Here is a 6,441-nt window from a genome sequence, read left to right as displayed (position 1 = left end):
TCTCTCTCTCTCTCTCTCTCTCTCTCTCTTTCATGTGCGCACTAAGGGAGGCAAACGTGCCTCGGTATCGGAAGGCGAGAAGGAAACTGAGGGTAGGATAGCGAGGAGCGCCACGGCAAGGAGCGTAACGTTAACGTGGCGGTACTGTTAGTTTCTCGAAACGAACCCCAATGAAAAGACTCTGCTGCATCTAATGTCTTCGTAGCTTCGAGCTAGTACAGAATCGCTCAATAGCACGAGCCGGCTCTCTGACAAGACGACGTATCGCACGGGACACACGGGGAACTCTCGGAACTCGTTTCATCGTCAGCTCTATATATCAGCTGCCGAGTATGATTCCAAGACCTTCGCTCTTGCCCTCTTTAGCTCTCGTTTCTGTTTGACGGGACACGGTGGGTCGCGTCTTTTTCTTTGGCGCAAAACGAGGCACACGTGCGCGCTATTGACGTCTCGGCCAACACACATCGGACGTCATTCGGTTGGACGACACGTGGGGCACAACGGGTACTCTAGTGATTGGTAATTGATCACGGGACGACCGACCTACGAGACCCCGTGGGACTTTGACAAAAACAGCGGCACCTGAATGAGCAGCGACATTTCCACCCGCAAATGATTCTTACACGTGATGAAGTTTCATGAAATTCTCTTCCGTGAAAACATAGGAAGAATGGTATTCCAAGATATTCCATTACGCGATTCATTGCGTGCACACAATACGCACACAATAGTACACGCTTCAATCACATAGAATTGCTCGACAGCGAGACGACCACCACTCTAAACATAGATGTGCTAACGACGACGTCGTCGTGGAAGTGTACATATTGTTGACGCCGAGTTGCGCAACTTTGTGCAAAGTCGTAGATAGTCCGCGGATATGCAAGTGTGAGAGAGTCGCTCGACGTCGTCGTCGAGGGCGGCAGGCGGCCGGTTTCGCTAGGAAACGTGAAGGCGAGGCAAGAGGAGGACACGCTGCGACAAGGAAGACGCGATCACGTCGTTGGGACGAAGCGACGACACGTCGTCCCCATTGATCGACTCCGTTCGCAACGTACACAGGACTTTAGTCTCTCCACCGTGCGAAAATTCGCATGGTGACGCATAGGACGGAACGTCCGCTTTTCTTCTCCTCTACCCAGTCGCTTTCTTCCGTGCGTTTGTCTCTTCGCGCTCGCTTCTTCGACGGGAATTCGTCGCATTCACGATCGCCCGAGTACACTCCTTTCATTTCGCGTCAGCTGGACGTAACGTAACCATTGGTGCTTCAAGCACGTAGAGACTGATATTAGTTTTCTTCCCGAGCAATGTTTTAATTGCGACGCTTCCCTCAAAGATGGAAGAGTTAATTTGCTAGTCAGCCATTCACGGAATCGTCGGCAGCTGACTGATTGCAGGCCGATCCTGAAGCTAATTTCGCGTGCATGTACGCAGGAAATTTCTTCCCGTGTTTACGGCGCGTAGGTGCGCTCGGTGATGAACGGCGAAGTGCGGCGGGATGTAACGAAACGCGACGCGGCAAGAGTTTATGGCGCGGCAAGTAGCTGTTATTTGAATGAACGCTTCGCGCAAGTGGAATGTCGTTTTGGAACGTATATTGCGAGTCGCTTGCGGCAAGTTGGGGTTTACTTGCGGATTTCGACACGCGTGAACATACCACGCGCATGTATTCGTTCTTTACGACAAAACACGTTTCACCAAAATATGACATGTATGTGCGTATGTGTGCACGTGCTTCGCACGTTCTATAATATTCAGGAAAGTGGCACGTATTACGTAGACAATGCGTAAAAATTATTTACAAAAGTTTCGTCATATATTCGAAGATTTGTTATACGTAGTTAATTTATCGCACTTGCCCTCGCTCTCCTCACATTTAAATTAATATCTCAGCTCTACACCACTGATTTTCATGACCGATCTCATTACGTGGTTCTGTGTTGTTTGTCGATGCTCAAAAATAAATTATATGGTAATGATTAGTAAATTAATTATAACGAACATATTATCAGATATTATTGCATTTGCATATCAATGTATTAGGTTTTGCAATGGCATTGTAATCGTTAAATTGGATATAATGGATTATTAGCGACGATGTTCATCGACAGGCAATCACGTGAACTCTTAGCTTTGTACGTGCAGCGCCCGTTGCGCTTTGTACTGCGCATCGTAATCAGCGATCTTTCCGTTATGACTCATTAGTCCGGTTTCTCTCGCTTGCCTTCTCGCCGCTTGTTTACTCGTTGTTGTGACTATTCTTCTCATGTTAAACGTACGACAAGTAAAAATATTTTGCCGCATTTAACGACTCTCATAATATCATCCGTTTTGTCCAATTCTTCTTGGTTTCTCATTTCCGCGTGCAATTAAAATCATAAAACCAAGTAACTCGGAGTCTTTGAAAAGTTACAGGGTTTAATCTCCGCTATCTCTCTTCTCTCTCTCTCTCTCTTCCTCTGACGGCCATCTTTTTTAATCTTTAATGAATGTCATCTATTCTCTTCACGTTCTTAGAAGACACAGCTGCATAATTCTCTATCCGGTATTGCGTTTGCTGTCATATTTGCCGACGTGCGTCTCAGCCGTGTTATGAAATGTTATTTTCGTCTATGCCGGCACGTAATTCTTATGTTTTATAGAGACTTGTGTGTGTGTGTGTGTGTGAGAGAGAGAGAGAGAGAGAGAGAGAGAGAGAGAGAGAGAAATGAAAAAGAAAGGAGAAAAGACAACTCTCTATATAATCTTGAAGCCTGTACTTTTGCGCAAGATGAAATAAAAGATAAATAATATAACGAGCGAGTAACTTGATTCGTTGTCGCTGTTACAAAAAATATTTCGTGATATTTCATTGTAAACGCGCACACGCACGCATCTGCGTGCATTCCTTGATTTTAATTGCAGTCATTATGATAATTAACGTTAAATTATGTACACCGCCGGAAAAGTCGATAAAGCTCGGATTTGCCTCGTCGAGAAGAAAGGATAATTCTCCGGCGAGGATCTGCTCTACTGTGGAGACAGAGAGACGCGAGGGGTGAAGGGGCGAAGGGAGAGATATAGAAGGGGTCGCGGAGAAGCGCGGGAGAAGCGAAAGGGAGAGGTGCGAGAGCGGAAGGGGAGCACGATGAATAAAAAGGAGGTAGGCAGCGCGATTTGATAAGACTTCACATTAATACAACTCTCTTTTGGAACATCCCACGAGAGACGGGCGGACTACGACCTTCCTATATTTAACCTCGTCTCATCGAGCAAAAAGGAAACCGACTTATACCTCGGAGGTACTGTCTCGTTGGTTGAGATTACACGGATAATTGGGGTCTCCATCTACCTATTCTTTTCTCACATCCTACTCTACTCGACCTCTCTCAGCCTAGCCTCCTTTGCTAACTATGGATCCACCGCTTCGCGCGAGGGGACCGTCTCGTCGTGGCCTCCCTTTGACCTCTTGGCAAGTCGAGTAGCTAATTCGTCCGCGGAGCCGCAATGGCCCGGGGAATAAGGACGGTTAGAAAATTGAAAGCACGGCGGTCAAGACCGGCGGTCCTCTCCGAAAATTCGCGGTGAATAATGACGGCGGGTGAAAAACAATCGTGACGTCACCGGCCGGGAAGGATGGAGAGGAGGATCTATCGCGTTTAATAACGTCTCGGGGGAATTGACGAGGAAATTGGAATAGAGTAGGGAAATAAATCCGAAAAGTTTCCCGCAAAGCGCCAGGTCTTACGATTTTTTCCTCCCTTTCGCCGAACGTCTCTAGATAGCAGGCAAATTGGCCGGTTTTCCCGATTTTCTCAGTCGATTCGCTCGAGGTGACTATGCATGTGTGTGTATGACTTTAATTAAGTTTGCGAACAATCGCGCTGCCCGTCTCGATACACGAATCGGTCAAACGCGAGTGAATGTAGCTGTACGATAAATCCTCGGGAAATTAACGAGCGACAGCGGATGTAAAGCGATTTGACGTACCGTTAGCGTAATTCATTATCGCTCGCGCGCCTTCGAGGGGCAGATAGGAGGAGGAAAGAAGGAATAAGGGAATAAAGGTAATCAAGCTATTGCTTCAAGATCGATTGCAGTTCGTGCAGCGGCGTAGCGAATACCCGCCGCGTAAGTAACAGTGCCGCAAGTTTAAGACTCATTAGCGCTCGAGAGGTCAATCACTCTTACGTACCATTAGTCACTTCGCCGTTGGTGGAGCCAATCATTCTTCAACGATATCCACAAAGAAAAGAAAATTCCAACTCGGGTAACTGAATGGTAAACCAAATCAAAATATTCGCGAACGAGAAATAATGTCTCTGTTACTCTGTAACTGAAAACATTCGTCTGATTATTCAGCTGTGTTAAAAGTTATCTGAGATAACCGAGAGCGATCAGCTGGGTAAGTGCCTCCTGCAGGAATATCTCTGTTTACACAAGTAAACAATTTTTCACCTAGTTCCCAAATAACAGAAAATTCAATCACACTAATTGTTTTTTCCGTGTACGTTAGACGGGGCGACTCGATGGAGAGATAAGAAGGCGATCGCGGCGAAATGCGCTGAAAAACGCGAGGAGTTCGTGCCGCCGACTATAACTCCCCAGGAAGTTCCGCTTTCGGCGCCGTTCATCAGCAGGGTGGAGCGGAAGTTGACGAGACCGACTGAATGTACACTCAGTAACGGAAGGAAGGGTCGCGCGAGCGGAAGCGGAGGACGCGTTCCGAGAATGGAGGGCCGATGAAGTACGACGGCCACGCTCGAGGGCAGAAGGGCCGTAGGTTATCAGCCCACGCACCGCCACCCCCTTCGTTGGACCGCGTTCACGACTGATCGTAAATGCGAATCAGGCGGTGCTCTCCGCGGGGGCGGGCCCTTTACATCGCTAATATCGCGCGATTGTGGTGCTTCTTACCTTCGCCCCACGGAGCGGGAAAGAAATGTCTTTTCGCGCGCGGTCTCCCGGCGCCCGCGAACGCTGACGAACTATTGTGGACGGGCCGTCGGGTTGACGAGAGGCGAGAGCGCGTCACAATGGTTGGCAACGGGCGTTCGACTGGATGGAATTTCACTCCGACGAAATTTAATTTCTTCGTGAGCTCGTGTCCGAAGAAACGCGATAGAGCGTCTCGCAAGGATTGGATATCCAACCTTGGCGTCGGCGTCGGCAGTAACGTCGACGGCGCGGCGCGGTATGACGGGGAAGAGACGATCGTGGGTGCCGTGAGAATCGGACTGCAGGGGCTCACGCGGACTTAGGGGGTGGAAGTGAGACGGGAACGCCCGTACGAACGGACGTGGCCTTTTTCCGTTGAAAGAGCGAAAAATGAGGATTCCGTGCGCGGAGGCGGAGTTATTGAATATCAAAGTTTCGAAATTCCGCGGTGCCAGCAAAGTTCACTCGAAAACATAACTTATAAGTAACTTCGACTCCGGGGCGGGTGGGATTCGACCGGGGAGAGGTATGAGGACAGGGAGACGACGACGGGTCACCCGACTAAGGGTGAAAAAGCAGAAGGGCGGAAGTCGGGCTGGAAATGGCGGGGGTGGAGTCGTGCAGAGGGGCTGTCGCGGGGTGGCGGCGGACGGGGGAGGAACGAGGGCCGGGATCATTCGTCTCCCTGAGCCGGAAGTTAGGCTGAGCTCCGACTCGAGGACGAAGTTTGGTCAGAGTCCAAGTCGCTAAAAGGAAGAAAATTTCAGAAAATACGGAGGAGACGCGCGTACGTCGCGAGCCATTGGAGAAATTTAGCGCGGCCGGTATAGCGTTGCGGCTGGCCTCGCAAACTCGCGAAACTCTTTTAAACGAACTAACGTCGGCAACGTCGCCCACGGAATGTTCCCCACAGGGACAAGCAGAAGTCCTCGAGCGTGAACACGTGCTCTAAGATAAAGAGGAAAAGAGAGAGAGAGAGAGAGAGGGAGGGAGGGAGGGAGAAAAAGGTCGAGGATGGAAGGATGTCGTACAGGATGGGCTTGCATTGCACTACTGCAATACCGGGCGCCACCAAGAAGATGCTCTCCCGGCGGCAGGAAGAAATCCCGCGAAGATGCGTGGCTTCTCCAGACGCGGTTTTAATGGCACCGGAAAGTCGGTCTTTGTGATATAAGGCACACGTAAGCAGCCCGCTTAACCCCGACGACGCGCGGACCATGTAATTTCGCTCGGTTCTTAAATGGCTTTATAAAATAAACAAGGAATCAAAATTACTAACAGTATAACATAAAATTACTAACAGTTTAAGCTTCTCCTCGTGCATTTCTATACGTATTGATGTGTCTTAAAAGTAAATAGATACTATAATTTTTTTAAATGGTAATTTGTTTCACTTTATCAAGTCGACAAAAATAAATTACTATTGACAAAAATCATGGTTATTTATTCTTGAGATATCTCTGTATATTGCTTCTTGGGAGGAGAGAGAGAGAGAGGGAGAGGGAGAGGGAGAGGGAGGGAGAG

At 48.7% G+C, this 6,441-nt stretch overlaps 1 long non-coding RNA gene across 2 annotated transcripts in view; it reads left to right on the top strand.

The window, feature by feature from the left end:
- LOC116842040 overlaps window positions 1-6,441 on the top strand; it is a 97,609-nt gene that overhangs the window by 83,547 nt on the left and 7,621 nt on the right. Inside the window, exon 3 of one of the 2 annotated variants that reach the window (XR_004377661.1) lies at window positions 4,496-5,894. The exons of the other annotated variant lie outside the window; for it this stretch is intronic. This is a non-coding gene — a long non-coding RNA (uncharacterized LOC116842040). Of the gene's footprint in view, window positions 1-4,495; window positions 5,895-6,441 lie in introns of those variants that run through there. 2 annotated transcript variants of the gene reach the window in all.

Source organism: Odontomachus brunneus, unplaced genomic scaffold (genome assembly GCF_010583005.1).
Source record: "Odontomachus brunneus isolate Ranch 3 - 2012 unplaced genomic scaffold, Obru_v1 Obru_scaffold_020, whole genome shotgun sequence".
Lineage (NCBI taxonomy): Eukaryota > Metazoa > Arthropoda > Insecta > Hymenoptera > Formicidae > Odontomachus > Odontomachus brunneus.
Note: the sequence above shows the minus strand (reverse complement) of the source record. Positions and strands in the feature narration are given on the sequence as shown.